The sequence below is a fragment of the Talpa occidentalis genome, unplaced genomic scaffold (genome assembly GCF_014898055.3).
Source record: "Talpa occidentalis isolate TD23 unplaced genomic scaffold, MPIMG_talOcc4v2.1 talOcc4.14, whole genome shotgun sequence".
Taxonomy (NCBI): domain Eukaryota; kingdom Metazoa; phylum Chordata; class Mammalia; order Eulipotyphla; family Talpidae; genus Talpa; species Talpa occidentalis.
In genome coordinates, this window is record NW_023601433.1 from 68366670 (window position 1) to 68379041 (window position 12372).

The following is a 12372-nucleotide window of genomic DNA, read 5'->3' on the forward strand; positions in this document are numbered from 1 at the left end:
AGGTAAGGCCGCCGGGGCGCAGGCGAGCGCGGGGTGACCGCCCAGGGCTGGCTGAGAAGCCGCGGAGTGCGCGGTGCAAGGAGCGCGGAGACTCACTCAGGACGCCCCCTTTGTTCCCCTGGTGGAAAAGAAATGGGGAGAGTGCAGAGGGACTCCCAGCCGCAGCGGCCAGACCCGCGAAGGAGACTGAGGGAACCTTCCCGCGGGCTGGTGCCAGGAGGCAGCGCTGTGGAGACCCGTGATGCTCCACGGAGACCTGGGCTGCCCTGGCTAGCGTGGAGGGAGAGGACCTGGCGACGTCGTTGGCTGCCTGGGACTGGCCGTGAAATGAACTCTTTTTTTAAATTAATTTTTTATTATTTTTTAAAACAATATTTGCTTCCCCCACCCCCTCAGGTGTAGTCCCCATAGAATTTCCTTCCCCAAGGCACCCGTGCACCATCACCTCAGTCCCCTGTGCTCCTCCCTCCCACCCTCTGATCCTCTCCCTCTGCCTCCCCTGCAGGATGTCTCTGATTTATAATTGTCTGTTTTTGCTTTGTTGTGTTTTGTACTGTTACTATTTTTTTTTTACGTTGATTTCTTATTTGGTTTCCCTTCCAAACTTCAAGCTATACTACAAAGCCATAATAATTAAAACAGTTTGGTATTGGAACAAAAACAGACACACAAACCAATGGAACCGATTAGAGAGCCCAGAAATAAAGCCACACTTATGTGAACAACTAATCTTTGACAAAGGAGCAAAGAATATGCAATGGAACAGGGACAGTTTGTTCAATAAATGGTGCAGGGAAATCAACTTTTTAATCCCTTTGGGTTTTTGGGACCCCTGAACTTGAGGCTTCCACACGCTGATGTAGAAGATAGACTCCCATCAAACACACCAACGAGTTGTCACCCCTTTGGTCACCACCCCTTCACCCCAGAAGGACCCTGGATTCTTCGTGGATTGTATAGTTTTCCCACTTATTTGAGCAAACCACTTAACCTCTCCGAGAGATAATCAGAGATGTGTTGAATTCTAAAATACTGCATACGCTATACTCAGGTATACTAAAGAAAACCTAGAGATATAATTGATATATATATATATATATATATATATATATGAAACACTTCCAAAGAAATGCAATTTTTAGATTAGCTTGAGAAATCTAGGGGATATAGTATATAATACAATATATAATAATTAATAATATAAGGAACATAATTGCCCTGCTGTTGTGTCCAATAGTTAGAGGTGGGATGGTTCCCATGGTCTTCATTGCCTTGAGGACTTTGTTAATTTAGGCTTTATCCATTTTATCTGACATTCAAATTTGATTCAAACAGTGATGTACTAAAACTTGATGAAATTGAACTCAGGGGCTAATCTGAAATCTGGACTTAAAAATGGACTTAAAATGAATGAGACACACTCCTTGTCCTTGAGGAGCTCATCGTTTAGTGGAAAACAAAGCCAGAACCATGAAGGTAATAGCTCATGTTTTTTTTTTTTTTTTTAAAGATTTATTTATTTATTTATACAAGCACTGGGTTGAGTCAGAAGCGCGGGAGGGTGAGAGAATTCACCAGAGCCAGAGCGGGGAGCAGAGCAGGCAGAGGACCGAAGTACACTGCTGAGGGGAGCAGCGGGCGGCAGGAGAGGTCTGCACGCCATGTGGGACCGGGGGCGCTGCAGAGGCTGCGGGCAGCTTCGCAACCCAGCGCTCAACCACTGTGCCACCGGGGAGGCCCAATAGCTTATGTTTTTACTTCTTTGTTTTCTAGTCTCCAGTTTCCATTATCCTGAAAGCATCTTTTTTTTTTTCCTATGTTTCATATAAGTAGTGGTTCATCCATTTATTCAGAATAAAGCATATGCTAACTGAAGGTATTAAATACTTTCAGCTCCTCTTCTGGCTCCATAAGTGAGTTACAAGTTTAGAGCCAGGTGGTTGAATGAAGGCTCTAGCTCCTGCATTGCCTGGGTTTAGTATTGGATCAAATGCCTATAAAATTAGATTATGCCATATAGTTGACCACCTTCCTTTTGAGGACCAAGTTGCAGAGCATTTAGGAGAAGATATTGATAGTGGTTTGAAGTTGTTTCCCCCAACCCTTTTCTTAAAAGGGAGCAAAGGAAATGAAGTGCAAGAAAATCAGGTCAAGTTTTGTTTCCCATTTGGATGTGCTGTGTGAAATGCATATCGCAAAGCCCAGGGTTCCTTCATCACTGCTCTCTCAGTCAGAGGAGAGTGTTCTCTGGCTGGGCTTCCACGAGCTGCCTCAGAAGAGAAAGCCAAATTATTCCTATTTTTGGCCTTGTGAATAGGAAAAGGGGACAGATTACTTGGTTTCAAAGACTTTCTGGGACACTAAACAAAAGTGTTTCAAGTTTTTTATTATTTTTAAGGGGGAGGGGATAATTTAAAAAGAAAACCTAGTAGACTTTCCAGTTTTATACTCTGAATAAAAAATTTTTTCATGTGTTCCTTCTTAGACAGCACTCTCTTAATTTTTCTAGTTTGTTTCCCAGGATATATATATATATATATATATATATATATATATATATATATATATATAAAACAATTACTGAGAGGATAGTGTTGAATCTTTCCTTTTTCTCACCTATAATCTACAGGGCTGAAGTGGCTGGTATGACTGCAGTTTCCCTGGGCAGTTACCGTGCTGTGTGTGTGGTGGGGGAGAGGAAGGAAATAAGGGGGAATGTAATTCCCCAAGAAGATTTCCTCTGCTAAGTGCAAAAAAACAATAATTGAGAAAAGTAAGCTATACTTAGCTATGAATGACTGAAATATCATTAACTCTGCCAGAAGTTGCAGTTTAAAAAGAGGATTCCTGCTAGCCACAAGCCTTTCTTCTGGGTAGATTTTGATGTGGTCTAACGAAATCAAAGGAAAGATTTCAGATAGTGTGAGGCAGGACAATCTGAGGGCAAATTTTATAAGAAAAGATCAGTGTTATCTTGAAACCTTATCATATAAATTCTTAAGCAGGTACTGATTTTTCTTACTTCTGCTTTTGTCTACCTTCAGGTTTTTCTAGAAGCTCCACATGCTTTTCCATAATGTTCCTTGCCATGCTACTTGCATGGAGAGGTGGAAAAGGGAACAAGGACTGTGCACTAGCAGATGTGAGAGTCAGGGGTTTCTGAGTGAAGGACACGGTGAAGGTAACTGCATGCTGTTTTCATTTCCTCTTGCTTTAAGATACAAGTTATGGTGTGAAATTATTATTTTTACCTCCAGAGAAATATTGTGCCTATATCACAACTACAAGTAAAAGTAGTAAATGTATTATCTATTTTAGTTTAGCTTTCTATTTTGAAAGCAAATAGTCTTCATTAATGTCTTTAACCTTGCTTATGGCACTTTTATTATGCCTGGGACCATTCTGGAGAGTTGCTTAACTGAGTTGTACTTCTTGCCTGTGTCAGTGGATAAATAAGAAATAACCCTGTAAAATTCAGGTCACATTTACTGTATGGAGATTGTTAAAAATGGGCTTCATTATATCACATGATGTTCTGTTTATGGGAATCCTTTGGAGATGTAATATAAAGAAAGAATAGTTGTGCTTCCCTTGACCAGATGGTTTGGTTTTGTAATAGAGACATCATATTCTGTCTGGTCTTTGCACAGACTGCTAGAAAACTTAACCCGATGGCTCACCCTAAGGAAGTATAGTGCATTTCATGTACTGGCCTAATTCCTGTCCCCAGTTTCTATTCCTTTCTTATATATTCCAAATTCATGCTCTTTAGATATAGAATATGTATATTTCAAAATTGCCTTGAATTCTTTTTTTCTTCCAGTTTTATTGAGAAATAATTGACATCCTTCACTGTGTAATTTTAAGGTATGCAGCAAGGTTTGATTCTCATATTGTGAGATAATTACCACATTAGATCCAGGTAACATCCACATTGTCATTAAACACAATAACAAGGAAAAAAGTTCCACCTTCTTATGAGAACTCTCAGGACTTACTTTCCTAGCCACTGTCCACTATATCATACTGTCGTATTAGTAGAGCTATCTTAATTCTTTTGAAGCAAGAAGAGCAGTTCAGGAACATGGGATCTGGAGCCAAGTGTTTCATTTCAAATTCCCATTTCACCTCTTACTGACTTTATTTGAGCAAGTCGTTTAATGTCACAAAACCTCAGATTCCTCAGCTTCAAAATGGGGATAGTAGGTTTTACTTCATAGAGTTTTGTGAGGGTAAAAGGAGACAATCTGTGAACAGTGCTGAACACAGTGCCTGGCATGTGGAAGGACTCAGCACATTCGTGTCATTATTGTCACTACTTATGTTTGTTGATATTATTAGCAAACATGATATAAAATGCACATATATATATAAGCATAAATTTTAGGAAATTAAAATGTTTCTATCTCTTCCAGTTTATTTGAAATTCTGATGACTTGATATACACCACAAGAAGTCAGTTTTAGGAAATAAATGTAAAGTGTTAAAACTCAAATCAAGGCAAAAGATTATACTTGATAATTAGCATAAGCCATAGATGTCTTAAATAGAAATATAGTGCTTTTTCTGCTTTTGTATGTCTCTTACTGAACAAATAAGCATGTGTCTTTTCACGTAGTAGTTCTAGAAGTGTTCGTGAAATGAAATGCAGGAAATTACCCTTTCTTGCAATTTAAATGAAATACTTCACAGATGATTTCAGAAAGGAATTTTTCAGACAGTAAGAATAGGTTCTTGTGACATGAAAAACCAGAAACAAAGCTCCATCTAATTCTGTAAGAGCATAGCCTTGTGCTGAGAGCACCATTTCATTGTTAAGGATACAGATTTAATTTCATGTGACAATCTGGCATCAGAATTGTCCCCTGGTCTTTTTTTCCAAATAGTCCTGTAAATGTGAAAGTGCAATCTAATAGGAAAAGATTAAATTTGCGAGACTTTACTTGTAGGGTACTGTGGTTATTATGAAGGCAGTAAATGAACAAAACAGATTAAGGAAAATGCCAGTGACAGTTGTTTGATATAAACACATCTAACATATAACTAATGAGAATCCTATGTGCACGATAAAATGTCTCCCAGTATATCTAATATTACAGTAATATTTATATTACTATTTATGACATTTATCAAATAAATGCAATAAATCTTCAGGATCTCATAGTAATTTATGCAATATTTTGCTGTCTTTCCCAAAAAGGGAAATTTTGTGTTATAGTAGGGTTTTATTCAATACTGTCTAGCAAATATTTAATTAAAATAGTAGAAGTTAGCATTATACTTTGAAAGGAATACAGCTATAAAACAGTTCTTAGTGGCTTACCTGTAAATATTTAAACATTTTTTTATTGTTGATAAGAAAATAATGACCATGACAATGTACTACAAGGTTTATATCATTCATATTTCTAATGATTTTCTTTTTTGCATTACATAGCTCATTTTAGAGTGCATTGTGCTTTTAAAAAATAGAAATGTGTTTATCTGTTTTAAGAGCACACAATCTGTGATTCTCCATTTAAATTTCATTTTGATGATACAGAATTCCAGTCGTCACAAAGAATACATTGCCAATGTGAGGTCCACTGACATTTTTTCCTTTTTTTTTTTTTCAGTCTTGTACAGTGATCTTTAAAGAAGTACTTAGGGAATCTTTGATTGTATGTTTCAAATCATCAGCCCAACATAACCCAGCATAATGCTTTGTAGCTGTGCTGGTCTCTGTAATGTGTGGAAATTAACATCCTTGTGTTGCCTAGTTAGTGGTTATTATGTCACCATGGACATTTCTTCTCATTCCCTTTCCCTCACATTTCTCATCTGTTCCTAGAAGAGCAACTCTTATTTTATTAGTATGGTGCTCATCAGACTTCCAAATCACACTTAGAAAACCGTGGTCAAGGATGAGACACAGAGCATCACTGATGTATGTTCCAAACTCTCTAGGTGCAAGGTTTTAATTCTCTTCTGGTGTTGGAGCCCTTGGTGAGAAGTTTGAGGAACCCTGAGGTTCTCTCTTTAATTTTTGCCTCTGTTCCTTCAGTTTTGCCAAGTCACTCCATGGTAGTCTTTCAAAGTCTATGAGAGCTTACTTAGTATAATCAACTTTGGAAAATGAATCACTCATCCTGGGAAGTTGCAGATCCAATATATGAAAAAAAAGAAACCTGTATCTAAAGAACAAAAGAAACTTCTTTTGTCAATGACTGAATGTAATCAGGTATCTTTACGTCAAAGCCAGTCAGTTGTGTGATGACTTTAGCAATGAGAACAAGAAATGTCTGGGCTCTGCATGCTTACCAGTAGAAACACCAGAAACCTGGAACTATGCTATATTTTTATCTCTGTCCATGTCCCAGAGGACTCACATGATTTTTTTGATGGTCCATTCATCTGCCCTTGGGTACTTGGGTTGTTTCATTATTTAGCTATTGTAAATACCACTTCAGTGAACATGGGAGTGCATATATCCTTACTAGTTAATTGTTTTGCAGACTTTGGTTAGGTACCGAGGAGTAGAAATGCAGGATCATATGGTAGATCTGTTTTTAATCTTTAGAGAAGCCTCCCTACATTTTCCATAGTACTTGAAACAATCTACTTTCCCACTAACTGTATATGAGGGTTTCTTTTTTTTTCCATGTTCAAGCCAGTACTTGTTCTTCCTGGTCTTTTTGTTATCGGGCATCCTCACAGTTGTGAGATATCTCATTGTGGTATTGATTTACATTTCCCTGATTAATTGGTGATGGTGAGGATTTTTTCATGTGACTGTTGGCCACCAGAATGTCTTTGGCAAAATGTCTGTTTAGCAATTGGGCCAATTTTTTGATTGGGTTATTTGTTTTCTTTTGTTGTTTTTGTTGAGTTCTATGTATTCTTTATAGATCATGGATATCAGCCAGTTTTTCAGATGTATGATGTGTAAATATTTTCTCCCATTCAGTTGGATGTCTTTGTTTTACTGATAGTTATTTTACTATTCATAAGCTTTGTATTAATATAGTTCCATTTGTTTATATTTACTTATTTTTTTTCTTGCCACTGGAGATGAGTACATGAAGACATTTCTTAAACAATTTGGTGGAGTGTTTTGCCTATGTTTTCTTCAATGTATTTTATAGCTTTGGGTCTTATATCCAAGTTTTTAATCCATTTTAAGTTAATTTTTGTGGAAGATGTGAGATGATGACCTACTTTCAATCTTCACATGTGACTGTCCAGCTTTCCCAATACCATTTGTTGAAGAGACTCTCCTTTCTTCTGTGTATACTGCTGGCTCTTTACCATAGATTACCTCTCCATAGATATGGGTTCAGTTCTATTCCATTGGTCAGTGTGTCTCCATTGGTCCATTGGTCAGTGTGTCTTGTTTTTTTCCCTAGTACCATACTGTTTTGATTATTGTAGTTTTGTAGTATAGTATGAGATCTAAAAGTATGATACCACCACTCTTCCTCTTATTTTGTCAGGATTGTTTTGGGGCAGCATGTGCCACATTTTCTTTATTCATTTAGCCTTTGAAGGACACTTAGGGTGTTTCTTTGTCTTGGCTATTTTAAATAATGTTGCAGTTGACATGGGGGTGTACAAACCTTTACAAATAATTGTTTTCTTTTTCTTCAGATAAATACCCAGATATGGACTGCTGGAACATATAATTGTTGTGTTTTAAATTGTACCAAGTTATATTCCCACCTATAGTGCACAAGGGTTCTTTTTTCCACACCTTTTCCAACACTGCTATATCTTATCTTCTTGATAATAAACATTCTAACAAATGTGAGGTGATGTTTTATTGTCTTTTCACTTTCTGATTATCCTCAAATTCATGGGAAATGTTGATTATATGGTGTGAGAAACCAGTATCTACCTTGATACCTCTGTTTAAAATGAGTCCATTCTTTATATACTGATCACTCAATTGTTCTATTTTCTAGAAAAAAAGAAAGTGTTTCTTTCTTTTAAGCAAGTGTGGAATCCTTAAGTTCTCCCTCAAGAATCTGCTCTGACAGTAAAGTCCCCAAGGAAAATTTCTCCATTTATGCTCTAGTGGTGAAAATATTTCATTGTCTAATGGTAACATATTAAAAAGCTATTATTTGCTGTTTCTCTTTAAAGCTTATGCTCTGTGCTTGTCTGAGCTTGACTCTCTTCTTCATGTTTGTGTAGGTATTTCTTCTTTGTCTCCATCTGATCTCCCCTTTTCTATTTTTATATTTTTTCCTTTCTCTGGGTCTTTTAATTTGTCCATAATATAGAACCAGTGTATACCTTACTGTTGTTGTTTTTATACAATGGAATGTTATGCTGTTAGTTTAAAGGCCGTGTAAACAATTGTGTTCTCTTTCAAATAAAAACATGAATTTTATTTATGAGTCCCTTGATAGATTTCTGAGGAACTATCAATTGCCTTTGAGAGAGAAGAATTATTTACTTACATCCAGCCTAAACACTTTATTAGTTCAGCCTGAGAGAACACTGACATCCAATGATAAACTAGTAGAAATAACAAATTATATTTCAAGACAAGATTTTGTGAAACTGGAACAGGGTCCTATTATAACTCGTTATCAATGTAACTTCAAGCCATTTTTACCAAAAATTGAAAGAACAAATCTTGAAATGTAATAATCAAAATTCTTTAGCACTAAGGTTTTAACCAGCCAATGACATCTAATCTAACTGCTTGAGAAATTTGGCTGTTTGACCTGTGTGCTAAATAGTAAGAAATGATGACACAGTGCTAAAACACATGCCACATATGTGTTTGAGTCAGGGAGAGCTGCTTCCAACTGAATTACACTAGAAGTGTGTGAATGGGAGAGAGTGTTCACAGATGCCATATTAACAGCCAACGTGGTACCCATTGTTTGGACAAGGATACAGTATTTAAAGTTTCAAATGCAAAGACTTGAATCTGCAAAATCAGGAGTAGTATTTCATTTAGCTGTGGCCTGAGTAGAATAATCTGTGTACTGTCAGAATCATCCTTAAAAACTAGTAATATGCAGAAGGAAAGCTATAAAGTTATTAATGTCTTTTGAAAACAAAGCCGAAGGGATGTAGTAAGATTCCTTGAATCATTTAACCAACACTTGGTTCTTCTTTACGGGAGAGACCATGAGTTGTTTTCTTTTAAATTCCTCCAAGTGTCTAGTTGACAATGACAGACAGCCTTATTTTACATGCAAAATAATGACAAAAATAATCTCTCTGGAGAATATACGGATGTTAGATCTTGGGGCCTGTAATAGTCCATTTGTGCTGCTATAACAACAAAGATTCATTTCTCGCCATTCTGCAGACTGGGAGTCTGATATCAGTGTGCCAGTATGGTTGGGGGAAGGCTCTCTTCTGGTTGTAGATTCTTCATTATCTCTTTATTTGGTGGAAGGAATGAGGGAACTCTGTGGGGCCTCTTTTATAAAGTAATTAATTAATCCCATTCATAAGGGCTCCACTTTAGTGACCTAAGCATCTCCTTAAAGTCCCACCTCTTAATACTATCACATTGAGCATTAGGATTTCAATGTACAAATTTGGGGATGGGACACAAACATTCAGACCATGGGGAAACCTGATGCTGTGAGCGCTCCAGCCTTTAGCAGATGCACTCAATTAAGACCTTCTTATAAGAACCAAAAGGTATACTTTAAAAAAAATAGTCATATACTGCAGGGGAGGAGGAGAGAAAGGGATTAGAGGGAGGGAGGGAGGGAGGAGCACAGGGGACTGAGGTGATGGTGCACAGGTGCATTGGTGAAGGAAACTCCATGAGGACTACACCTGCGGGGTGGGGAGGGAAGCAAATATTGTTTAAAAATGAACAATGAGGTAAAAAAATTTTTTTAATTAATATAAAAAATGAAATATATCAGTGACTTTCCACCTCTACTTCCCCACCCCCAATGCAGGAAAACTGTTAAGAGAATATGATTCTAACCTGTAGCTAAGGTCAGTCTCCTGACTTCTTTCTTTGAAGATTTCCAGACCCTAGAGACCCTTGGGAAAATAAGTAACTGGATTTTTTAGTGCACCATGGGACAATCAGGGGACAGGAAGCAGAAAAGGCACTAGCCCTACTGGTCCATCCAGGAAGGCAGGATTTAGGCAAAACAGAATATAGTGGCTCTTTGTATGGGTGAAATGTGACCTGATGGATGTCAAACTCCTCAGTGTCTGCTCCCAACAATCCTTGATGGCATGTTGGTAGATATCCCTTCCTTCCAGACCAAATAGGAATTATGAGTTGGAGGATTAAGTGTTTCTCCTAATAATGAAATAGGCAAGCATAGTTTTAATTTAGATCAAGGAGATTCATGTTAGATCAAGAGCGACTCTTCTTTCAGTAAAAATTATTCTCAATGAAAACCATTTTCACTGAAATACTGAAGATGTACACATTTCACATGAATGCTAATTAGAATCAGCTTTCCATTTTGTTCATGCATGTTATATGAGGAATTAAAAGGAACAAATTCAATGGAAAGAGGGGAGATTCAGACACAGAAAACAGAAAAGTGTAGTACAGTAATTGTTTCATAATTGATCATAAATTATGTGTTTTCAGAACAAATTAATGAGAGCTTGAGTTAAGATTTATGTTTATAAAGTAACCAGTGTATACGGGAAGATTAAACTTCTGCCTGTCACTCCACAGGAGATTTCTGTTTGACTTTAGGGTTTTACTTGACAACAATGGAGTTTCACTGGTCTTTGTTACAGTGCTCAAGTGTGAAATCAAAATTTATCTGTAGAACCATTTGACTCGGAACACTGATTATACCCTCATATCTCCCACCCTGACTTAAGTCTCCATTCTTAAGCTATCCATTTCTCCTTCTCAGATGAAAACTTTTCAAATCTCAGCTTTTAGAGGAAGTTGCTTTTCCCTTTGCCAATAATTTGTGGTTGGAGGCGATGGTTCCTCCAGCCCTCCAGGTGCCTAATCTTGTATGGCACACAACCTTATTCCCCAGGGCTTTTGCTGGGGAAGAGGCCTCTGAGTCTGATACAGTTGGTATCACTTGAGAAAGTGTGATGAGTCTAACTGAATGAGCTGGGAACCAATTGCCTTTTGAGTGAAGGAGGAAGAAGCAACTGGAAATAGAACATAATGAACTCACCAGGTACATCTGCTTCTGCCTGACTCATCTGTGAACTTAGCATTGCTATTTGAACACAATTCAGGAGATACCACAAAAAAAATTCAAAGAAATGTATAACTTAGCAAATTTTCATGTTAGATTACCAGGCTCCAAATAATATAAAAATAGTGGGTAATATAAAATGTCAATAAAACACGTATTTCATTGCATTGTGTCAGAAAAACGTTAATTGTTTTTAGGGCTTTGGGTAAATAATGAAATTATTGTGGCTCATTTAGCTCCCTGTTGATTTGGGAGACAGAATATGTTTCAGAGAAAATTTATAAGGGAAAGCAAGTCTTTATTTGAATTCTCAGTGAGTACCATAACCCTCTATCGCTTAGCAACATGTGCTGTGGACATATACTTTCAAACAACAGGGAATAATGAACCTGGAAAATTGTGTTTTCTTGAAAAACATCTTCAGTCTTGTGAGAATCACACATTTTGTCTGCTAACACATATTTGTAGAACTTTTTTCCCATCTCAGAATCGACCCCTATTTTTCCTTGTCAAGCTGTTTCACGTGAGAGCTGGCAGAGGGTCTGCCTAGGTATTCTATTAACAATTACTGTAACCAGTGTGTAGAGAACACAGATGACTAAAGTCATTGCTTTTAAAGCCCTTTCGCAATTGAATTTCCTGTGGAGAAGCAATATCCCAGGAGCATAATAGATGGTCCCTCCCTTCCATTTACACAAACACTTTCACAGCTAACTAATCAGTTGCAATTCTAATCTATATTTCTGATTTGTTTGCATGCATCAAGCAGGCTGGCAACCTTTTGAATTTAAATGTGAGTTAAAGTAAAATAAAATACAACACAAGTAAATGACAGCGAATAGTTAACAGTGGGGACCTTGTTTACATTCCACATTCTGAAAATATTTTGTTCAGCTGGCTGGGAAAACCACATGGTTGAGACAGACTGGGTGTCGATTGGGTTTGCTGCCTGGCTGGAACCAGGGTGGAAAAGGGATGGTGCGTGATGTGACTGTCTGTCACCTCCAACCCAGAGAAAGAACACATTTTCAGCACACATGTGATCCCTGCTGTAACAGAAGAGCCCTGATAATCCTCGCCAGGTCGTCATGTGTGCTTGGCACTGGGCCAGAACAACGTGCCAGTCTTGAGTCTTCAGATAATACCCATCTCTTCTCTTCTGCAGTCATCAGCACATGTAGCTGCTTTTGTAAGAGTCTCCGAGAGCCTATTGCTTCTC